General features: G+C 38.5%; 1 protein-coding gene across 12 annotated transcripts in view; it reads left to right on the top strand.

Annotated features, from left to right (window-relative positions):
- Nucleotides 1-5,661: 5,661 nt before the first annotated feature.
- ADGRL3 (adhesion G protein-coupled receptor L3) overlaps nucleotides 5,662-25,541 on the top strand; it is an 861,986-nt gene continuing 842,106 nt past the window's right edge. For 7 of the 12 annotated variants that reach the window (XM_067035734.1, XM_067035739.1, XM_067035743.1 and 4 more), the window contains exon 1: nucleotides 5,663-7,085. The gene's annotated coding sequence lies outside the window, so the exon portion shown is untranslated. Of the gene's footprint in view, nucleotides 7,086-7,417; nucleotides 7,540-25,541 lie in introns of those variants that run through there. The other 5 variants (XM_067035741.1, XM_067035740.1, XM_067035738.1 and 2 more) reach the window with 3 other exon arrangements.

Raw genomic sequence — 25,541 nt, 5'->3', positions numbered from 1 at the left:
ATAACATATATCATATAACACTTGGCTTGAATTATTTCATTCACCATTTATTGAATATCTTATTAACTATCTAATATGATCCTGAGCACTGTATTTTAAAGTAAGCAATAATTATTATTCTTCCTACCACTCTTCATTTTGCTTTTATAAGAAAATAAGTGAGGTGTATGGTTGAAGCAGATATCAGAAATGAGAAAATCATCTAACTGGGAGTACTGCAAAAATAATATGACCAATATTCCAAGAAGAATAATTCAATATGCCTTCTATGAGCTCAGCTTTCAGGAAAATCCAGCAGGAAATCTTATAAGGAACCTAATTTCCTAGATATCACCACCTTAACATGGACTGTATATTAACACTATAACAACATGTCCATGCAGAATTTTCCCTTTGTGTACATCTTATTTGTGAGTTTAGATACAGATGCAAAAGAAGAAGGCATTTCTGATTAAGGGTAGCAGTATTTTTAAAATCTGATTGCTTTCTCCAGGAAAATATTGTACTATGTCATGTTTAGACAGCACCATATAGCAGAATATGTGGCCATGAATAGCATCCTCCACCATCAGGATGTTGAGACCCTTTGCATAGTATAGTCTGAAAACTCCTAGGAAAGGGTTCTGATTAGTCAAGTTTGGGTCAGCTCCCCTTGCCTGGATCAAACGTGGCCAAGGGACAGGCCCAAAAGTATGGACAAAGCCTCCTCATACTTACATGTACAGGAACCACGCTCAGAGAGGAGGGAGTAATTATGAGTCTGGTATCTCCTATTGGTGTCTTAAAAGAACAGGGTTGAGGAGCAGAGCCCAACAGGCTAGCAATATTTTACAAAGGAACAGAGTCTTTCCCTTCTGTTCCAGGCCACAACAATCATTATTAAATATCTGGTTGACCATGATATTTTCATTTGTAACATATAAGCACATTTGCCTTTACAAGAGGGAGACCTTAAGAAAACAGTGTTGGGTTTTTGAATATTTTCATATTTCTAGAGTCTGGAATCTGGACATTGTGATGTGATATTTTTAAGGCAGCTATGTTTGTATGAGTGCTGAGTACTTCTCCAAGAACCAGTGTTCTATTGCTAACATTTACAGTAAGTGGCTTACAGCATTTGGTGTTCAAGCTAATTTAAAGTTATGAAAGGTAATTTAATTGTGGGATCTAAGACAAAGTAGCTGGGATAGTTACAGAAAAAAAAAGCTTGCTGTTCCTTTCATAGTCATCCAGAACTGGCATGCATATATGCAAACATTACAGAAATTATGAAAAAGAGTCCAAAGAGACTCTTCCATTGAAAAGAAAAGAAGTCAGGATATTAAAAAATGTTAAACACTTAATTAGGAGAAGCTGTTTATAAAAAATATCTAGATCTAGATTTACTTTATCTAGATCTATAGATAAATTTCCAGGTAATTTAGAATGTAGAATACACAGATCCTCTTTTGGATTGAAAAAGAGTAAGGGTGAATTACTTGAATCAAGGTGAGAATAGACGATACCAAATCAGCAGGGATATATATAACCTGGGTAAGATTTTACAATCTTTTAAAATAGGTCCTTTGATGTACATCCCAAGGATTAGAGAGCATCACTGGATACTTCTTAGAATTAAACTATCCCTTAGTCAGTCAAATATGTTCTGACCATATATATATAATCTACACTTGAGTCATTATTCTAGTGAACCCAAGACCCCTTGGAATTCTAATCATACCATGGCATACTAGGAATCTGAGTATTAAGCTTTGCTGCCTGCTTTGCAGGTGTGATTTACCCCTGATTATCTTGATTTGTCATTGTATCTAGGCCCAGTAGCATTTAAGATTGTAACTGCTGATAATTGATTATTAGGGAGTATTTTTCCCAACAACAAAAGCTCAGTAATTTTGTGAAAGTTTACGTCTGGTTGAAATAGAAGGTCATTTCATTGAAGGTGGCATTGTCTACTGTCTGCAGTAGGGATTCATTTAGTCACTAAAAACCTAAAGTATGCAAAGCTCAGCCCAGGGTGGTGCACCATGTCAAGTCACAGGCGGAGGAAGAATTAAATCATTAAAGAACTCTGATTTTCAGCTGGACTCATGACTGCCTGGAATTGTCAACATTTCTTGTTATCCTTGTAGCTAAGTGTTACCAGCTTACCATTTTTGAGGATTAAATGAATGGGCAAATGGTACGTGCAACTTTAGGAAAATGTCTCTGGGTGTGAGTATGCCTTTCTTTTCCTCCTTTTCTTCTCTGTTCCTGCAATGTAGGCATGATTGCTAGAACTGGAATTGGGAATAATGGCCATGCCTGGCTGAGCAAGAAGTTAAGGAGGTTGTCTGTTTCAGGCTGGAATGCTTTATTAGGGCCACAAGAGCCCAGGATCGCTAACTGCTACACTTTAACCTGAGAAAGAAAGAAACTTTTGTTTACTGTTGCTTTGTGTTTCTGTTGCTTACAGCCAAAATGAATTCTAACTAATATAGAATATACAGATCATTCAAAAAAATTTTGTTTGCTTCAACCAACTTTTCCCCCCACTAACTGAATAACTACCAATTCCAATCAGGTAAGGGCATTTACTGAGTATGCAAAAACAAGATATCTTACATACTTACTCCCCTTATATAACAATTACAACTGAGGTGTGTATCACTATACAAAACAAAATCCTTGTCCATACCTCTGTTTATTTCTGTAGAAGTGATATCTGTAAATAGAAACTGTGGATAAATGACATATATATTCTATAAGGCAGTTGACATAATTTCAGCTTTCTTTCCAGAAAAATTGTGTCAGTGTACATCACTAGCATAGAGGCAGGCCTGTCTCAGTACACTTTGTTAGAGTTTAGTAGTTGGGAACTGCTATTTTTCAGCTAATTTCATGAGTGAAACATGAAACATGATGGATCTGGTAATTTTATATATTTTAATATAATTATAAAATTATAGTTAATTTTATATATTTTTATGTATTGGATTTATATTGGCAGAACATTTTTCCTTTCATTTATTGGCCATTTGAATTTTTTTTGTGAACATGTTATCCATGTTCTTTTCCTAACTTACATGTGTTAGAGATTTTAGTATATTAATTATTAATTTGAAAAAAATCCTTTGGTCAGGAAAGTTTTTAAATTATTAAAACATTTTAATTGTGGTTATCTTATTTCATTGGCTACTCAGCTTTTTCAAAAAATTGGGGGAGGGGTTCTTTTCCATTTTATAAATATTGATTTTTTTCAATTTTAATGGAGTTGAAGTCAACAGTGTGATCTATTTTAAAAACCACTCTAGCACACAGAGCTACCATGTATAATAGCATCTTTGCTCAAACATTATCTACTATACTATCTTGTCCCTGAGTAGAAGGTGTTAAATATAGCTGGGTAGCAAAGAGGGCACAGTATTTTATTTGAGTGTATTTTTGTGGAAGGTTCACCTTAGAAAAATATTGGCAAGAGTCATGGATTTCCTGGCAATGGAGTATTGACACTTTGTATCTTAAATCAAATAGAGAAGACTATGCCCATCAGATTAAAAATGATTTGGAAGCATGAAGTTTGAACCTAAAATACAGGTAGCTGCTGTAAAAATTGCTACCTTGACATTTGATTAAGTTGTATAAACCTATTCTTTTCTTTCCACTGCTTTTATTTAACCATGTTATTTTTATTCACTTTTTTTTTCCTTTTTGGTTCTTTCTCCCTCATTATTCTGTTTGTAATTTTGCTTATTTGTAGTCAACTCTTCCGTGGTGAATACTTTTAATTATTTATTTAACTCAATATGCTTACTTTTCAGTTAATATATTTCATATTTTTATAAATATATTAATTATATATTGAAATTTTATTCCTTTCACATATCCTACCAGACCTGCCATATTGTGATAAGTCTGATTCTAAAAATTGGTCTATAGGTGCTGTTTATTTATATTTCTACTGCTACCACTAATAACATTTAATATCTATATAGCACCTTTCATTCTATATTCTATTATTTTATTACTTTTCTACATATATACATTTGGGAGATGAAATGAGTAGTTTCCATTTTGCCTCCTTTACAAATAAGAGCCTCTTGTCACAATTGGCTGGAGTCTACTCTTTCCAAAATTATTTAAGTAACAAGGGACTCCAGATGTCAGTTTATATTTTGTTTAAGTACTCAGGGGAATTCATAGATGCCCCATAATAGGCAAATTCAAGTAGCCTAACTTGAGCCTGTGAACATTTAGTTGGTCAGAATTCAACAATATCATTAAATCTCTTTCCCATTTTTTTAAAAAATAAAAAGAATTATAACATGCAAAATATTGTGTATACAGATTAATCTTATGTTATACAGATGATTAAAATTTGTAATTTAGATTCCAGGAAGATCCTATAATGCGAAGAGGCATAGAGACAAGCAACTAATAATTTTAAAAGAACAAGAAAAAAGCAGAATGAAATAGGTGTTCTGTAGAGATACAATCAAAGGGAATATAATGGAAGGGGTGATTATTTTGAATGGGGTTGGTGAGAAAAGGATTTTTGGAGCAGTTGGTACTGGAATTGAGCTTTGAAGACTGAATGAGATTTTGATAGTCACTGGTACTGGGTATGGTCTGTTAATTCGAACGAGGTTTTATGTTCTTCATATGTTGACTCTACCTCCCTAAGAACTGGGAGAGCATTAGATCATTCTGAATATATTATATACATTCAAATATAATTTGGATATAATGTGCTTGTTGGATGCATATAATAAATCTTAGTTTCTCCTGTAATGGTAACCCGAAAGTATTGATATAGAAAATAACACCTTAGCCATTTCAGATTATGAAATTTTAGAGCAGGACAAGACCTTAGAAATTACCTACTTAACCCTCTCATTTACAAAGAAGGCAGAAAGGGGTTCAGTAATTGACCAAGGTCACTCAGTTAACCTGAACAGACTTTTCCTCTATCACAAGGCATTGCTTTGGAATCGGCACCTTTCTGTATCTATTATGGTAATTTTTATCGATGTAAAATAAAGTCACTGAATCCCCCACATCCGATTATCAGACGGCACTTTAACGGCTGCAATGAACTTGCACGATGAGGTAAGTTTGAAGGAACATAAAATGGACCAAAGGCAGAAAACGCACTGGGACTCGGTACCTGCATAATGAAAATATGGAATAATCTGTACCTGTAAAAAGAGACACTGGCAGTACTTTCAATCTGACGTCGCTTACTCACCTGGAGTGGAATGAAGGAGGAAGAGAAGAGGGGAGATAGGGAGGGGGGGAAAGAAAGAGAGAAAGAGGGGTGAGGGCAGAGGGAAGGCTGGGGGGGGGCGGGGAGAGAGAGAGAGAGAGAAAGAGAGAGAGAGAGAGAGAGAGAGAGAGAGAGAGAGAGAGAGAGAGAGAGAGAGAGAGAGAGAGAGAGAGAGAGAGAGAGAGAGAGAAGCTTGTCTCAAAGCCGCCAGGAGAGGTACCCTTTGTTTGACAAACCCTGAAAGGAAAGCCTCTTGTAGCAGCTCTCTCTTTCCCACCTCCAAGCGTTTGTCGAGCTGCTAGGTGGAGCCCGCGCGGCGGAGCCCGAGCGCACTCCAGATCCGGGTTTTGCCTCCCGCCACCCCTTTCTCCGGCGCAAGCCCCCTCCTCGGCTCTCGGCGCTCTCGGAGCTCGCCCGCCCGCGGCTCATTCTGGCCTCAGCTCGGGCCCCGGCTGCGTCCGCCGCACGCTGTCTGCACGGACCCAGCGCGCCCGCGCTCCGACCGGCTCTCGGCGCGTCGCCGGGTCGTCTGCTCGCCCGGCACTGCTCGCCCCAGTTCCCAGGAGCGGGGATGCAGATGCTGCCGCTGGTCCTGGTGGGCGCCGGCGCTGCCGCTACCGGCTTTTCCCGTACTGGTCGTTGCCTCCGCTCCTGCAGCTACCGCTGCTGCCGCCTGTGACTCGCCCCCTCCCCTTTCTTTCTTCTCTTTTAGCCTCCGTCCTCTTTCTCCGGGTGTGCGCGCACGCCGGTGGCACGGTTGGCTTTGGCCGGAGATCGCTCGTGTGTGCGCGTGTGTGACTGTGCGTGTCTGGAGAGCGCCAGAGCCTTGCTCGCTCTCGGGGAGTCGAAGAAGACACAGGACCGAAGAGGCGGCGGCGGCGGCGCGAAGCCCGGGGCCGCGCGATGAAGCTCCCACATGCTCGCAGCTGCCCGGCCCGGCCGGCGAGCTAATCAGCCACCCTCCGGGCTCTGGGCTCCGCGGCCCCCGGGACGCAGCCCTCGGCTGCCCGGCGCCCGCTCCGCCCGCGCGTCCCCGCTGTGCACCCGGGAAGGAGTTTGTGTGGCCCTCGCTCCAGCTCTCTGCGCAGGTTGCGGGCTCGAGAGGAGACCCTCGGCGGGGAGACAACCTCGGGAGGAGGAGGAGGAGGGTTTGGCGGAGAAGAAGCCACCCCTGGCCCTCGCGGCTCCCCCTACCTTTTCCCTCGCTCCCGCACTCAGCCGGAAAGGGGGGGAGGACGAGGAAGAAGAAGAAAAAGAAAGGGGGTGGGGTGGGAGAACTGGATATAAAGATCGGCTGGGGGGATGGTGGAACATTTTTGGTCTCTCCAGCAGCGTCTTTTCTTAAGCAGCAGCGGCAGCGGGAGGAAAAGCAGCCCCAGCTATGACTGCCGCATGTTAATAGCTGCCGCTTGGGTCCCTCGGCTGCTGTTGCTGGAGACAGAGCCTGACTCCGAAGTTGTGCAACTGTGGACTGGAAGAGACATTTGAACCCTCCACTCCCTTTGCTCCGTTTTTACCCCTTTGGTGTGTGTGAAGAGAGGAAACGTAAAGGAAGACAAACATTTGGCTTTTGCCCTCCCCCCCTTCCCTTTTCTTCATGGCTGTGTAGCAGAAGAAAGGGGGAAGGAAAGACTTTTTGTTGTTTCCTTATCTGGGGTCTCTACCCTCCTGCTGCCTTCTCTGCGCTTTGGTTATCATTCTTGGACGCCTGCGGTGGGGGTGTCTTCCCTGGGGCCGCTCGGTCTTTTGCCCCGAGCTCCATGGCTGGATTGTGGAAACTGCACCGGGCTGCAGGTTGTTGAGCAACTGATGGGACGATCTCAGGGACCGGCGGTTACGGAAGGTAATTTATTCTTCTCACACTTCCTGATAGTGGTGGCCCTGGCCCAGCGCAGGCATCTGCGTCCGCGGGGCAGGCAACCGAGGGGGTGCAGGATTCACGCACACTCACCCTCCCACTCACACACTCGCCCGCACACACACTCATACGGTCGTGATGCGGGGCGGGAAGGGAACCTCATGGCTGGTGGGCGCTGGGGGTTGGCACGGGTTCGAGGTTTTTCCAGCTATTGGGCGATTTGGCTGCTGAGAAATGAAAGGGAGAGTTGACCGGGAGCATTCGCAGTCCAACACTCTGGGGGACAGGAACGGTTTCCACCCTGGGAATTTTCCCTCCCCTCTCACCCGTGTCATCCCCTGGTAGGAACTGAATGCCGACCAGGGGGCGCCTTTTCTCTACCGGCCCGGAGCTGGTGCCGCTGGAGACGGGAGAGGGCTGGAGGACCGACAGGGACCGGGTGAGGCGCTGGGCTCAGGGGTGATGGGGACTGCGGGGCGGTGAGTCCGCCGCGATCTTCTCTAGACGCTTGCCTGGAGCATCCATGGTGGCCGCGTTTGCCCAGGTCGCGCCCCTGAGTCGCGGAGCCTCGCTACCTCCCCGCACCCCGCCCGTTGTGTCCCTTTCACGGCAATTCGGTTTAGACCTGCTTGCTTGGCCTTTGTTAGGCGCTTTTGGCTGGAGAAAGCTGCCACTTTCGTGGGTGGCCCGGGGCGGCGCGGTGTTGGGAGTGGGCACGGGGCGGGGGGCGGTGTTGCACGAATCGGGGTGGCCGGGGCGCCGGGGCGGGGTGGGCAGAACATTGGTGGCGGCGGTCGGCTGGGTTACAGGTAGGAGGGCAGGTACCCCGCATCTCTCACCAGTGAAGGGGAGGCTCTGGGCTGCAGCGGAGCGTCGGTGCCGCTGCGCTCCTGCCGATGGTCCCACATTGGAGCTCAAGGGCTAAACGTGCCAGGCCCCTAGCAGTATAGGTGGGTGGGTGGGTGTGTATGTGGGGTGGGGTGGGGGGAAACCTCCGCTACCAGGGTTAATTGGCAGCAGGATCGGCGTGTGACTGTCTGTGTGCGCGTTCGTGCGCTCCGGGGATGGCCTGGAGATATTTGCTGGGATGGGAGAGCTGATGCTACTTGAGCTGGGCTTGCTTATCGAAATCGCCTGGGATCCGCTTAACTGGAAAATCTGGTTTGAGGAGGCCGCGGGGGCCGATAGGGGTTGAGAAGAAGCCTCACTGTGTCCCCTCACCCCTACTGAGCACCTCTGAGAGATGCGTGCAGCGCCTGAGAGTCTCTGGTGCAGCGCGCAGGGCACCCCCAATTTGGCCCTGATGAGGACCAAGGAATAGAGTAGTCGTCTCTCGGGCAGATTGAAATAACCAAGTCAAGCCAGCATAACCCCTGGTCCCCGGAATTCTTTGGCCACTTTCAGATACGAACGTGCGCTGTTTTATTTATGGCCAGGGGTATCATAGCAATTGGACTAACTCGAGGTGTGCGAGCCACCTCTGGGTGTCTCCTCCCTGTGCCTGTGTGTGATCTTGCCTGCGGTAGTTGGAGTACATTGTAAACAACGGTGTAAGAAGCCCTGCCACAGTCTCCTTTAGAGCCCAACCTGGTGTGGTGTCTTGTGTTTACTTTCCTGGGTAGATTACTCATTAGGAAGTATAAGCCTTCTTGCCCCTCTGATTTTACATCCTTCCAGCCAGCTGCTGGGAAAACGAGACGCATAGACTCTGGCAGGAAGGAAAAATTGCCTTCTGGGTTTTGCTCTGAAGTAAATAGGCAATCTGCTAATTTAGTGTCATATGGGTTATCAACACTAGTTAAAGAATGTCATTGCAGAATCTACAAAGAAACAGTTCTTCAGTAATTTTTCATTTGGAGAATGTACTTTATTTCCCTGTGAGATTAAACAGAATTTAGCTAGATTTCCTTGGTGTATTTTTCAATCTGTAATGGTACTAAATGACCTGGAGTTCTGGTGCCCAATTTGTCTGTATGTGGATTAGACAGAATTGTCAGGTCTTTTATAGTATCATCAAAAGAGGTTTCCAGACGTTTGTCTAGGAGTTAAAAGAATACTTGCATTGAAATATCTTAACCTTTGTTTCACCCAATCTTTTTTTTTTTTTTTGTGACCAAGGGTTAAAAATGTACAAAGACAGTTTAAAAAAGTTGGAAAGCTAAACACTTTTCAGTTATTAAAAAGACATTAAATTGCTTAGTTGTAGATTAGCTCTGACTGCTTTTGTGTTTGTTGCAAATGGCTATGTTCTATTTTGTTGAAAAAAGTATAGCACTGTAAATGTGAAATGGTACTTTTTTTCTGGGTACCATGATTTCCACATTTCTTTCAATTTTAGGATCTTGACTTCTTGAAAAAGCTTAGGTTGCCCCCCCCACCCCCTGCCAAAAAGGAATACAGAATCATTGATGCCTGATCTTGATTAAGTTATATTTTTATGGGATAGTGCTGGTGGCGGTTGTCTTAATGCAAACTTAGGGAATTGTGATTTCATCCATGAGATTCTGGCTTCATATATTTCTTTCCTTCCTAGAGGGTATGTGTTAAAGCCTTTGCACTTGAAAATATTTCTTAAGATTAAAGAATACTTGTCCTCTCATTTTAGAAGATATAATCACAGTGTTTTGGAGCCCTTATGTTAGAAGATTTGATCAGATCTGTTCTTTGTTTCCTAGCAGCATGTGTTTCTTAGCAGTCATACATTCCACAGGTCCTGATGTCATTAGAACTGTGTCTGTCAGTGTATTGTGTGCTGTCTTTAGCTGAAGGTGAATGTGTCAGAAGTGCCTGAATGCCATTCCCTAGCACTTCTTCATAAGTAAATATTCAGTAACCTGCTTCATTGGTGAATATGGTTGACTAGACTATTTCTATAAACTCAGGATAGGAGGAATGATTAGTATAAAGGTTTATGTGAACTATTCAAATTTTTTAGATTGATATGTTAGGTTGCTCCAGGCATCCCTGGCCTGAAGCATGTGATTTGCTTGATGGGAAAATGCTTTTGATGTCTCATTTTAAGTTGCTTGGTGTGATTATCCTTCAGATTGAGAGCCCTCCATGAAAATATGAATGGAAGGTCTTTTAGAAATGATTTTCTTAATGATAATCTTCGTGCATTTTGGAGATTTAAACATTCCTTTCCATGGGGAATAATAGTGAGTATGAGACTTACTGGCTCCGGCTACTGTGCCTGACATTGTTTCTAGTAGTTAGGAAAGGCAAAATTTTTATGGACTTGTCCTTTAGATTCCTTGGTGAGTTATAGCCAAGTTAATCCTAAATAGAAGATTTTTAAAAAAAGTTTATCATATCAAAAGAATTGAAGTCAGTCAAATAATATAATGCTAAACTGGATGTTTTTCAGATTTCATTTAGGCTGCTTTAACTGCTAGATGAAACTCTCTTTGAAAAGAGCTGCCAAGTAGGAGTGACAGTTACTGTTAGAAGTGGGGCAGTTTTGCCCAGAAATCAGCAAGGAAAACTGATTGTGTACTTAAAAACAAAGTGATTTTGAGAAATGTTATACAGCCTTAATTTAGCATGGTGAGAACGGCTGGAGCAGTTGGAATTAGAGGGAGATGATCTTTCCTTAAGTTTTGCAAATGACTATTTTCCCTTTGATTTCTTAGATTTGCATTACATTCAAAATATGCAGTTGCTCACATAGGGAGGAACCCTAAAGACAGAGGCTGTATTGCAACTTAGCATTTGTTTGCCTTCAAGGACATATTTACGCTTAGATTACTATTACATTTGTGTCTTTTTCTTTTATGCAAATGAACTCCCTTATAGAATACCCAATTTTAAAATAAAATATAAACTAAAACATTCAAATATGAGTAAGGGCCTCCTGACATTTTTCCTTTCTTGTCTCTGTGTGTGTGTGTGTGTGTGTGTGTGTGTGTGTGTGTGTGTGTGTGTATGTGTGTGTGTTATTAGGGAGTTGTTGATCAGTGAGGAGAAAAATCCAGATTTTTCATTGGTTGTGATTTTGATATTGATGTTTATTGGTCACTTTGAGAGAGTAGGGTGAGCATGCCTGTGAACAGGGATAGAAAATTAAATCAACCAACTGAATACTGCTATCTGGTAAACTTCTATGTCAGTTATTTTGTAGAGCAGACAATCCTCTTTTCAAGGTGTATTCTGGGGAAATCTGTGGTTCTTTGAGACCCTTTCTGAGGATCTATTAGAATGAAACATTTTCATAATAATGCTAAGATGTATTTTACCTTTCAATCTCATACTTTAACAAATGTACAGTAGAGTTTTCCAGAAGGTTCATGATATGTAATGACATCATTGCTTTGCTGGCCTATGGCATGTGTGCTGGTGTATTCTTGTGTTTTAAAATTTTACCAGTTTAACTATTAATATATATATATAAATATTGATAGTTAAACGAACATAATCAACAGTTACTTTAGGTCATCAATTTTTAAGCGTGTAAAAGGGTCCTGGAACCAGAGAATTTGAGAACCGCTGAAGTTAACTTTTCAAGATCTTGCCTCCTTGTACTCAAAAGTTCACCCCATTGGACCATATAAAGAGCCATCTAAGATGAGAAAACAAGTAGATTGTTCAAGTTTTAAAAAAACACAAGCCATATGGGTATTTTATTAATTATTTGACGTTTTCATTTTTCTCTTCCAAATGTAGAAAAGCTTGTTTTTAGTTCCCAGTTAGTGAAACGGAAACTTTAAGGCTGCAGGTATCTAGCCTGACCTGCTGGCAGTAGCATAGGAGCTACTGGGAAAATTTAAAATCTAGGCCCCAGGTCTTGATATTCTGCTATCTGGAGAGGCAGAATGGTGTGGTGGTGACGAGAAGGGACTCTGTGGTGTGTTTGCCAAGGTTTGATAAATTATTTGATTTTTGACAAGATGCTGGATCCTCTCTCTATGCCTCAATTTCCTGGTATGTTTCAATGGGTATGACAACTATACCTAATTCACAGTTTGCTGTGAAAATTTAATGGAAAAATGTATGCGAAGTGTTTAAAACAGTTCCAGGCACATAATAGGATTGTAACTATTTGCTACTATCATTATTATTATTTACATTATTATTATTTACGAGGGTCACACAAAACTTCATTCAATTCCCCATGTGATTCAGATATGGAGTTATGTTTTAGCTCTTTGCTTTAGAGCATGTCTTAAAATGCTATTAAATTTGAAAATTTCATATAAAAGAGAATCTTGGCTTTATTTTACCCTTCTGTTTGAAAACTTATGAAGATTTACTGGGATTTTTGTGTTTTTTTTTTTGTATTGTAAGAATTAATAAAACACCTTCTTAGTTTGGGCCAAGTTTGAAATTTGGTAGAGTATGAATGCCCAATTAAAATGAGATTTCAAAGACCCTAATTGAATATTTATGTATCTTGGGAATTATTAGGGAGGAAATCACTTTTCTGAAGTGATATCAAGACGACTCACTACACTTTTAGTCTGTTAATCACTATCTAAGCATCACACCAGGGCATTTTCAGTGAAAAGCATCCTTGGGGTAATTATACACTGCAGTTCTGATTGTTTGTGAGTGGTGATATGCCTAACCAGTAACAGAAGCCCCACATAGAGATTAGTTTTAATAGTTGCTGAAGTTTAAAGATGATCTGTGGGCTTCCCTGGTGGCGCAGTGGTTGAGAATCCGCCTGCCGATGCAGGGGTCACGGGTTCGTGCCCTGGTCCGGGAAGATCCCACATGCCGCGGAGCAACTAAGCCCGTGAGCCATGGCCGCTAGGCCTGCACGTCCGGAGCCTGTGCTCCGCAACGGGAGAGGCCACAGCAGTGAGAGGCCCGCATACCACAAAAAAAAAAAAAAAAAAAAAAAAAAAAAAAGATGATCTGTAATATTACACTTCTGAATGGCATTTTGACATCTATTTGAAACTTTATAGAGATATTTATAAATTATGTGTATATATTTGGATATATTTCATGGCTAGTTTAATTTCTGACTTAAGCCTACCACTATGAAATTAGTACTGTAGCACTAATCTTCTCCAACATGTTGGCTAATCCTGACTTAGTGCTGTAGAAACTACACTATACTCCTTAGATGTGCATAGCTGGGCACTGTCCCTGATTCTGAACTGCTCAGAAATGGCCTTCGGAATGAGAGACACTTGAATACAGTCCCAATTCCACAACTTTATAGCTGTTTCATCTCTCTTTGTGAGATAAAGGTACTAAAATCTGCATTGTTGGTTTGGGTTGAGGAATAGGAAGTGAATAGAAAAGTACCTGATAAGAGTGAGCATTTAATAAATGATAACTATTATTATTAGTCAGAGTATTATTAGAAATGTCCTTAACTACCGGTATTAAGAAAACTTAGCCAAATCAAATATCGTTGTTTTTAATTGAAGAGTTCTTGATGAGCTAGGAAAATCAATAGCATTTTCTTAAGCAGTTGAGAAAGGTTTTACGTGTATTTTTGTCTTTTTCATATTCTTTTCCTCTTTCCTTTTTTAACCTTTTGTTAAATACCTATTTCTCAGTACTTCTTCATAATCCTAAAACGTTATGCTCTGCTACTAATGCTCCCCACAGAATCATAATCCTGACAGGAAAATATTTTTGACAGCCACCAAGTGCTGTGTCTGATGATTGACTTAAAATCAGGTATAAAATGAAAGTAGCAATTTAACTTAAGACATTTTAAATTAAACTCCTGATCATCTTTTCACGTGGCGTCAGCAGCTCTTTAAGCTTTAACTGCATCAGAATATTCTACAATGTTGTAACTAAATGATCATAAACTTGGAAGATTTAAGGATTTCCTATACTTTTAAAGGATTTATAATCCCAAAGTTTAGTCCTCCTAAGATTGCTATAAATGCAGATGAACCCTTAAAATTCAGAACCCCAAATTGTTTTAAAGACTAGAAGTATGGAAAGGGTCATAAATAAGTACATGTTTTAGAATGAATGTCTGTGTTTCAATGACAGTTGCCAATAAGAGAAGTTAGTAAATCTGTGACTCTTACATCTAATCATTCATCATTTATGTTATAATGGAAAAAGTACAACATGGTTGGTGGTAAGAATGAATGAAAAAATAAGCTGCATGTTGGACGTCTGACTTGCTAAATTGTACCAGGCTTAAGTGTTTTAAAGTATGACTCAAGAAAATGAAAGCCAAGTAGAAAGATACCCCCTTCTGTTTGATCAGCTTGTGTTGGTGTTTATGCATCCTGCAGAGGCAAAGTGTGTTACTATTCAAGACAGCCCCAGTGGCTCCACAGTAGCCTGAGATTGTGAGAATAGGGGAGAGACTCAAGCCCAGTTTTTGATGTTCTGCATGGGTGGGTAACCTGAATACTAAAATGCATTCCATTGACAGCTGACCCCGTAAGAGGTTTTTCAACAGTCTCCTGTTTTGTTTTCATTTGGTTTGGGTTTTTTTCCTCCTTTTCCTTTCCTCAGAGCTCTTCTAAATACTTTGGATAAGAGGAAATGGTCCTGGAGGATGGTCATCTTTTTGTATGAGATTTTATTTCTGGCCAGAACGGAAGGGCTCAACTGCTTTACATTTCTGTCTTTTGTTTTTTTCATATTTTCAGTGTTCTTGATTTGTCAGTGGCTGATGGTTGCCGTTTGAACCTTGATTTAGAATACTGATCATGACTTCAAGGAGTGGACAAAGAGTCTATTGAGAAATAGTTTTGTGTTAACATGAGGCGTGTCTATATCTGCAGACGTTCTTCTTTATATTGGCGTTAACTGTTCAGTCAAATTTGTCTATTGAGTTTTAATCATATTATTAACTATAGTTGACTTCGAAAGAAAAGCTTAGGCATACATTTTCTTTTAAAATAATATACCATCATTTTTAAAATTTTAGGCATGTTCAATTAAATTTTACTTTAATTTTCAATAATTTTTATGTATGACAGTTAAATATTATTTTGCAGCGTTCCAAAATGCAGCATGTTTTATGATAACATCATTTGTCATATGGACTTAAATTCAACTTAAAAGATTTAGTAGAATGGGTGTATTCATTATTTTTCTTTTAATTGCAGACACCTCCAACTAGCTTTAGGCCATAATGATTAATTTATTGGGAGGCTATTGTGTTTCTCACCTAAGGAATCTTGGGGGAAGGATGGAGGTTTAGAAAAAATTAGAAAATATTAGCACCTTGAGTACCACCAGGATTCTATTCCAGTTTCATGCTCCTATGCAGACTACCACTTTTCCTTCTCTCTGCCTACTGGATTCTTTTTTTGGGGGGGCCTCTCACTGGTGTGGCCTCTCCCGTTGCAGAACACAGGCTCCGGACGCGCAGGCTCAGCGGCCATGGCTCACCGGCCCAGCCGCTCTGCGAAATGTGGGATCCTCTCGGACTGGGGCACAAACCCGTGTCCCCTGCATCGGCAGGCGGACTCTCAACCACTGCGCCACCAGGGAAGCCGTGTTTACTGGATTCTTAACCTTTCACCACAGTCTGAATTAGGTACCCACCTTTAGATCAATCTACTATCACCAGCTTACTGGAATCAATAAGGATATTGCAGTTCCTAGGTGGATGCACTAATAGCTTGAAGAAGGGAAGGCTCAATTAAGAGAGGGATCATGTCTACAGAAAAAAGTAGATGGGCTGATAAAACCTGAATGTCCACTACAGTGATCCTTTGTTAACTCAGACAGATCAAGCATTAGGAGAAATGGTTAGGAAAGCCATTAAAAATGGGTGTACCCTTTTCCTTTAAGCAGCCAAAGTGATCGTGGAAAATGGTTTCCTGCTTACTTGACCCAGAAAACCCACAAAAACATGCAAATCAAGAGGTTCATATTTTCAGATTTAAGAACATCTGTGAAACTGCCCAACTTGTCAAGGCTATGCATGTCTGAAAAGCCATCAAATATCCGAAAGATGTCATTTACATGAATAATGTATGCCATTCCATCTTTCGATGGTGGAGTTGCCATCATACAATGCTGAACAGGGGACACTGGAGACAGTACTTAGAGTGCTGAATTTTTGCTACTCTTGCTTTTAAAATGCTGATCTGACAGGTTTAAGTGTAGATTATTTAAGCATTGAGTACCTCCAGGTGAAAAATCCCCCAAGATGTATCATTGGGCATGAACTCATGGTTGAGTTAACTTATGTATGAGCTCCACTAGCCACATTAAGATGGTCCTTACTGAAAAGGAACAAATTGTTGCTAAACCAGAAGTGGAGGTTTCACAGAAGAAAAAGTTATCCCAGAAGAAACTGAAGAAACAAAAACTTATGGCATGGAAATGAATACAGCATAAAATAAATGCAAATAGACATAAAAGCAGAAAAAAATGGATTTACAGATATGAATTCATCCATCTGTTTAAGACATCTAATTATTTTACACTTGCTAGTGTACTCATTATGTCATGCTACTGATGGGAATATATGTTTATTCAAGTAAACCGTATGTTTAGAGGCGAATATTCAAAAGTACATCATGTAGGATATTTCAAATAATTGAGTATGGATAACTAAAGAATCCAATGAAAATATACTTCATCCTATCCACTAATAATGTTATTGAAATGACAGACATCTAATTTGGATCCATTATTACAAAAACTAGAGTCTGGGTAGTGTTTAATGCTGTCACTTGACCAGCTGAAGTTAAAAGGTGCTTTAGAGCTATCATTTGTATAAGTTGGGAAACCTCTGAAATTTATTGTTTTTTACTTTTTCTTTATTCACCACAGAAAGTTGTGTTGACTTTTCATTTTAAGTTACCAACTCAATGTGAATAGTAAAGTCAGATAATTTGGGAGTATTTTTAAAGGTTAATAGAAACCTTAATTAGAAGAATTCCTGTGTACCTTCCTTATTGTTGCAATTCCTTGAAAAAGAAAGAGCCCTAAAAATTAGTAGGCTGTCAACATTTTATGATCTGACGTTACTAAGTGAACTTTGGGAGTATTTCTTTTTTGGTGCATTTGATTAAACGTGTGATCTTATCTTGGTGAAATAGCCTGTTGGGCTGCAGACAGTAGTGTTCAGAAATGAAATTTGCCTAGAGCCTTTGAGCAGACATTTATTCAATGAGACCCTTACTGAATAATGGATGATGGTGAAATTGCAGTAGTGTGTATGTATGTTTTCTTGCTTGAATATAGGGGTTGAGATAGAGCAACAACAAAAAAGTAATGGTGTATGAAAGAAAGCATTAGATTTATAAATGAGAAATTAACCTGCATTATTATAAATGAATGTACTATCTGTGTGAAGGACTCATAGTATCACTGTCAGAGGATGGTGTACTAGGCCATCTGCTTTGTTTTAGTAATCTTGCTGAGTTACTTCCTTTTCTGCTGCTGTCTCTTAGCTTGGTAGATGTTATTCTGGGATTTGTGCCACAATCCCAATGTATATCATTTATGTATGCTCTTTTGATTCTACTTGGGTGCCAGTAATAGCTGAATTTTGATTCCTATTCATTCTTCTCAATACAACTTATTCTACATTCTCAATGATCACATATTAAAAAGTTTTTTTTTCTTATATGATACAGTATGCTCGTGCTGAATACTTGTGAAATATGGAGATATGTAAACTCAAAACAGAAATCAACCAGTATATCATAATATAATGGTACATTGCCATATTCACAGAGGTTATGTCACACATTTTTAGCTTGATTATCCATGTATTGTATCCATGTATTAGCATTTTACGTGTGTATGTGTGTTTGTTTTCGTAGAATTGAGGTTGAAATATATTAAATATATAGAGAGTCTGTATAATTCTCTCCAATTTCCCAATTCCATTAATTTTTTGAGAGCATCATTTTTAATGTTGTAAAATATTTCATAGTGTGGACACACTATGATGTATTCAAACAGTTTCTTATTCATGTGGGTTGTTATATTTTTCGAGGGTAAATAACATAAAGCTTGGCCTATTCTCTGATGATTTTTGTAGCACAGATTCCTTGAAGTATAGTTATTAGGACAAAGGGTAAATAATGACTGTTTGACTTTTACTACCTGGTTTCAGTGATCCACATGCATCATTGTCCTCTGTGCATAACTGGTCTTCTTTTTGGGAAATTTTTAAGAATTGTTAACTGTCAGTTAGTAGTTATTAACTCTTCATTATTTATAAAGTTAGTAATTTACCAATTGTTTGGTAATTCTTAAGAATTACTAACTCTCATTTATATCAATGTATCAAAGTTGAGGTCAGTAAAATACTGTAGTCAGTAACTAAAAAAATGAAATTTATTGGCTATTAACATTTAAATAGGACTGTGCCTAATGTCTTTGAATATAACATAATATTAAACAAAACCCTACAGTGAATCTAATTATGAAGAATTAAGAAGTCCACCATCCACTTTATGTCTCCATAAACTTTCTTAGTTTTGTTCTCTGCTTTGAATGGACCTATCTCTTAAGTTCATCTAAAAACATCTCTTTAACAAAGCTCTTCTGTACCAAACCTCTCATGGAAAAAGAAAATTGGTGGGCTTGATTTGGGCTATTCTAAAATTTAAGGATGAAAAGGAGGAGTAAATGTGTCAGTAAACACATTTATAGCAATTGAAGGTTGTCTATGAAAGGAGAATGAGATCAGTAAATAAAGTAACTAAAGAGAATAGTATGGCTCATAATTCGTAAACGTGAACTCAATTTTTGCTAGGTTTAAGTTCAGTTAGAGATCTGTCCATAGGAATAAGAGTGAGATACAAAAAATGTGTTTGGTAGCACTTAAGTCAAATGGAAGAGGAAAACAGTAGGTACGCAATGCAAATTTTTATCATTTTTTACAATAATGCCAGTATCTACTGAATTTAATTTCATTAGTTCATTCTTTGGTCAGAGGGACTAACTGTTCTAATTTAAACAGCATCTTTGTGATTTCTGCTTCCAAGCATAAAGACATATATTTAAGGTACACTTCTAACAGTCAAGTTGGTGACCAGTTCTTACTTCACTTTGTATATTTTCTTTAAATCTGCACCAGAACATATTTATGGGACCGAGTTTAATGCTAGGTTAATAATGAATGTATAACTGCTTGAATGGGCTTTGTGGACCTAGAAGAAACAATTGAACATGAAAGCCGTTTTTGAAGTTACTGGTGCAAGATAAATTCAAATGCCATTGAAAATTGCCCTGCACCTGCATGTGGAATAATAAAGGCATAGAAGGAATCCTAAAAGGCACACTCTTGCACACTTTGTTTCCTCAAAAAAAAAAAAAAAAAATGTTGATTAGCAACTCCCCATTTGCTAATCAGTGGGTATAAAGTTTCAGTTATGCAAGATGAGTAAGTTTTAGAGCTCTGCTGAATACACTGTGCCTATAGTTAATAATATATTGTCCATTTAAAAATCTGTTAAGAGGGTAGATCTCATGTTAAAGCTTCTTAACCACAGAAAAAATTTTTTTATAAAGTTATCCGTCAAGAATTGAACTGACTTGCCCAAAGTGACATGGCTGGTTTGTAGCATATGCAGTGTTTTATCAAGGGATTTATCAGCCTTGCACTTGAGAATTCTCATTTCTGATTTCAGATATCGTCTCTGCATAGCTGTATCACATACTCATATAACTTTTCTAGGTCTGTTTCATCGTAAGTAGGGGATAAGGCTGGGTGTTCTTTCTCTCTAAAAACAACCATGAGATAAAATAATATGAATAAAGTTTATTAGAACAAAATACCTTTGTTTACAAGTTAATCTTTCAAAAAACTTACCTATTAAGGTAGTTGATTTTATAAGAATTTTCACATTACATTCTCCTTAAAGAGTTAACGCTATTACATGTGGTATTAGCGTATTTAAACAAATAAAATAGGTTAGACATTCTTTTTTGTGAAGGTTTAAAAAGAAAGTGATATGATGAAGATATTTTACATTCTTTAAAAATGTTAAGGAATATAATAAGTTTCTCTCAAATTTCTGTGTATTTCCCTACAGTTAAGGATGCTAATAAGTTTTCTTTAATAGTCAACCGTTTTAGGATATGATATAGGATTTGATAGAGTTTCTCATATTGGCTTTCTTTCCCTTATGTTTACAGATCAAATAAATTCTACATCCAGAACTTTGGGCTCACAGTACTCTTATCTTGTATCAAGGCAATTTCAACATGTCTTCATTTATAAAGCGGAAGTGTATACATTGATATACTTAGTATATACTTAGATATATACTTAGTGTTTCCCTTTCACTGCTTTTTTTATCACATGGCTGAGTTTATTTACATAAAATTATTACAAATTGTTTTAAGGTTTAAGCATTAACTTGCATTTGGTTCTATATTAATGATCTTTACTGAAAGTAATAAATATACATGTAGAGAAATACAAAATACAGGAACATAATGTATATTAATGAGAAGCAAAGAGGTAAAGTAGAAAGAGAGCAGAAGCTTAAGAGTCAGAAGTGCATGACTTCCAACCTGCTCTCTGTTATGACTCTGAAAATGTTACTTAGCCTCTTCATGCCTTAGTGTAAAATGGGAATAAAAATAATACTTACCTTTCAGAGTTATTGTGAGGATTAAATGAGATGATGTACATAAAACATGTAGCACACTGATAGCTTGTATACCTTGTGTTAATTTTTCATAGATCTTTGAAGCGATGCCTTCTTATAAGTGGGACTCTAAATTGTTCTTTTTCTGCAGTTCTTAAAAGACCAGCTTTATGAAGTCATTGATTTTTGTCATTCACTGTGTATTTGTTAGCACCAGATGTCTGCAGGATGCTGGGGATGTGGAGCATAACATTGACAGAAAGAGCCTCTGACTTTAGCACTTGCACAAATCATGGAAATAAAGAGGTATTAAGCAATGTATCTATCATGAATTATTTGTTAAAATTCTGCTAAATCCTGCAAAGGTCAAGTCCAGGATACTCTGAGATAGCAGCTCAGATCTTGTCTGAGCTGGCCGGTGAGTGGGTCTGCGAAGACTTCCCAGAGCAAGTGGCATTTGAACTGAGATACGAAGTTTGAGTAGGCAGCTTTAGAGAATGTGCTGGTTCACTGCTCCCTTCACATTCTGTCATTAGGAGGGCTCATCACAGACCCAGGCATGTTCAAGTGGAGGAGGCTAATAGAGGTGAGTAAAGGGAAGAAGACTGAGCATAGTTACCTTGATTTGACAGTAGGGACAACACACCTGAATTTTTCATTTTACAGAGAAGCTGAGTTAACACAGAGAATGGTTTAATATTAGTTGTCTGCCTATAATACTAAATTTCAGAATGTCAGAAAATAAAGTATCTGTTGACCATAAAGAATGGTCAGGCATTGTGGATTTGAAATGAGGAGAGTAGATAAGATCTATACAGATACTGAAACCAAGATTTCTTAGTTTAGCTTTAGACATTGTATGTGTGTTGTGACTAGAAGGGAGTTTTACTCCAGAAGTTGGTTTCTGTTCATTTTTATCCTAACTTCTTCCCATGCCCATTGGCTTAGTAAGTGTCTGGTGTCTTTTGGTTCTGAGAAACTCTGTAGAAATGGAGGAACTAGCTTTAGGAATACCAGCGTTAAAGTTTGGCAGTGCTATGGTTATGACTCTTTACTTGTCAAAGAACAGCAGTAAAATATCAATATGGAAAAACAATTGTTAAGAGAGACATGGTATTATTGTTTGGTAAAGACAGCTGACTTTTTCTAGCATCTCTCCCCTGCTAGGATTAATCTTATTATTTAAATTTTTGAAGGCTTTCCACAGTATGTGATGATAAAACTGATTTTATTGTTATTTAGAACAAATCATTGAATATGAATAAAATAATGGTAAAGTATGTTCTATAAAACAAATGATATTAGCTTAAGAGTCTCTGCAAAAGGATAAATAAGTGTGGTTTAAGAAAATTATCTTAGTGGAATAAAAATTTTAATATAGGAAAAATACTGTAGTAAGAAGTAGCAGGGCTTCCCTGGTGGCGCAGTGGTTGAGAGTCCGCCTGCCGATGCAGGGGACACGGGTTTGTCCCGCCGGTCCGGGAGGGTCCCACATGCCGCGGAGCGGCTGGGCCCGTGAGCCGTGGCCGCTGAGCCTGCGCGTCTGGAGCCTGTGCTCCGCAGTGGGAGAGGCCACAACAGTGAGAGGCCCGCGTATCGCAAAAAAAAAAAAAAAAAAAAAAAAAAAGAAGTAGCAAATTTGGGATCATTAATCTTTTTCATCCATTTATCAACATTTATTGTGTGCTTCCTGTGTGATAAAATTAAACACAATTGTGATAGAGATTAGAAAAAGGAAAATAATGAGTTTTATGAGAATATTTGCCCCAAGGATCTCAGGCACTCCAGATGAAAGTTTTTCTCATCCTGCTGAGCCCTGGAGGATATGCAGAAATAGGCCAAGCAGACAGTCTTCCTGAAGGAAGGAACCTCCAGTATCAAGGCCTAGAGTAAGGTGGAGCTCAGCTCGTGTGAGAAACTCAGGGAAGGTCGTAGTAGCTGGAACATAAGGATTGAGACAGGAAGCGTCATGAAATGTGGCTAGGGAAGTAAATGGGAGTACAGAATTTGTAGTGTTTTTTGAAGTTTAAGTATTCTGAACTTTATCTTAGGAGCAGTGGGAAGTCATTAAAAGTTTGAAGCAGGGAAATAACAAGAACAGATTTTCATTTTACAGAGATCATGTTGGCTGTTCTGTGTAGATGTCATTGGAGGGAGGCATCGAGAGGGGATACGGGGAGACCAGTTAAGTGAGAGTCTAAGCTTCTGCTGCACCCCTTCTCAGCAGGGAAGTGTAGGCCAGAGCTTCATATATAAGGAAGGGATTTGTATTAAATAATATCCCTTTCAACTCTAATATGCTACTGTAGTCTGATTATAAAGACATGGGGGAGTGAAGTGATGGTGATCATTATTTAAATTACCCTATCGGTACTTATTAATTTTTACTCATCTACCTGTTGATATATTGTTGTAATACTGTATCCAGTTGTTTCAGATTTATTTTTCACCTAAAAGTTAAAATCCATTTTTGGAGACCTGTAATATAACTAGAATTTTTTTATATGTTTGTATTTTAAAGGCTCCACAAAAATCATAAAATCAGATGTTGGGGCCACATTTGATTTAGTTAGGAGGGTTTATACCACAAAATTCTTTCATCTTGGTCAAAGTGATTTATTTGTAAATCCTCATTTCTGAAGTCATTCAAAGGAATTCCTATCTTAATGACACCTGAAAAGACAGTAATACATGTTTCTTGTAACACTACAGTGGACTGATAGTCTGAGTGACAAATGCAAAAAAGTTGACTGTATATTATTTAAGACTTTCTAAGACATTTTACCTCTTATATCTTTCATTAGTAATTTAAATATTGTCTTTCCCCCTTGTGTTCTGTTTTCTAATTCCCCATAATACATTTTTTTATATCTCTTTTATGGCATTTATGACATTTCTGCCATTCCTTTTGATTATTTCTCTTCTTGTTTTATGCTTGTATGGAAATATAATTTCATTTAAGGCTGGGAGTGCTTTTAGTTTTTTCATAACCATGAGTACCTGATTATATAAATGGAGTTTGTGTTTTATTTTGATAGGTTAATTTTTTTTAAAGATGGAGGTGTGTAGTATGTTAGATAAGCATCATACATGAAATATGTCCTGTTTGATTTTAAAAATTAATAGCATAACTTATCTCTAATAACTTGGCTGTGTCCATGACACTTAGTGATTCAGAACATGGACTTTAGGGTCAGATGAACTTAAGCCTAAACTTTGGAACTACATGCCAAGTAATAGCTTTGTGACTTTGGGTCATTTTCTGAGCCTCAGTTTACTCTGTGTATCAGTGGGCTAATTATATCTATTTCATAGTGAGATTATGAGAATTAAATTAGTTTCTGTCATATAATATAAGGTTTGGTTATTGTATATGAGAGTCAGATGGGAAAAATAGGTGCTATCACACTTGCACATAGCAAGAATGAGTAGAACACAGTGATTCAAGCCATCTCTTTTTATCCTTTGCTGCCAGACTTTTTGCAAGATTTACATCACCTCAATCTGTTGCCTTCAATCTTCATGGGTTTCCATTTGGAATCATTTTGTCATGTTACTTCATAAACACCATACTATCTTTTTTTTAATCTCTGACTTATTCTGAAAGGAATGATTGATTATGTAGCAATTTATGAGATACAAATGGAAGCCTGAACACTTGCAGGCACTGTCAGGTAAGAATGTCAGAAATGGCCTTATTACTTATTTCTAATACATTCTGTAGGCATATATACCTAATACATACAGGCTATAAAATATAGTTTTCTATACTTAGTATTTCAGGGCAGACAGTCTTCCCCTTTCCCCAAAGTACATTTCCCCCTAAATCAACTATTTTTAGAATTTGAAGAAAATTGCTTATTTTAAAAGGGACAATTTAAACAAACAGTATTACTGTCACAAATAATTAACTGATAAAGAGGACAGAGTATGAGCTCCTTTATCTTGAATAAACCTCTCTCATATTGAATGGAATACAGTTTTATAAAAACATGAAACAATGAAGAATTATGATTAGGTAAAATTCAGCAAAATTATTGGTGGTTTTGAGAAAAAAGTATACAGTTGGTATGCATAATAAAAACAGTCTAGTTTTCAAAAATATTTTGTAGCCAAGTATTCTGAAAGCAATTGCAGGTGTGTAAGAACTAGGACTTGGTGCCCTTTATACTTGGCCTGTGAGAACTTACTCTTCAGAGGTAGGCTTGTAGTATGATGTCAATATTTGTATCCTCTTGAAGAACTGCTATTTCAATATAAGATATTCTCTGTTCTCTAATTATAGTATGTAGAAGAGTTACAGTTTTAAACCTCTCTTGAGAGCTGAAAGGACTTTATGAAAGAAAGTAAAAACCCTAAGTTCTGGGTAATTGAATATCTGATATTACTTATAATCCTGACTGCTCTAAAATAAAAGTGAATTAGTAATTTTTCCATGAGTTTTTGAGTCTCATATTGGAATGAATACTTTCTTCCATAATTAAGTTGTTTTATTATTTATTTTCTTCTGAATGTTGTATTAAAAAAAACTGTGAAACACAGAGTGACACAGTTAAGCATATCAAAAAAACTTACTTTGAACAATTTTGGGTAATTGTAGCAAACCAGATGTTGCTAAGTTCTTTATTTAATCAGAGATAAAAAATATTCGCAATACAGTTTTGTCTAGTTGTCAGCTTAGATAAATGAATCCATTTCAATCAGCATGCTCCTAGTGAAAAAAGGGAGGGGATATAATAACATTTTTCTAGCTACATTTGTTGAAAATAAATATTAGCCTTCTATGTGGTTAAAACCATGCTGTGCCAATATCATCATAACCATAATTGCGGAGAAGCCTTTTCGATTTTTTATTTTTATGAAGTTTACTTCTTTTTATCCTCTGGAGGCATTGAGTTAGAGTCTACTTTTCATTTAGTTTATATGTCCATGTAGGTTT

The sequence above is a fragment of the Kogia breviceps genome, chromosome 6, assembly GCF_026419965.1.
Source record: "Kogia breviceps isolate mKogBre1 chromosome 6, mKogBre1 haplotype 1, whole genome shotgun sequence".
NCBI classification, from domain to species: Eukaryota; Metazoa; Chordata; class Mammalia; order Artiodactyla; family Physeteridae; genus Kogia; species Kogia breviceps.
Note: the sequence above shows the minus strand (reverse complement) of the source record. Positions and strands in the feature narration are given on the sequence as shown.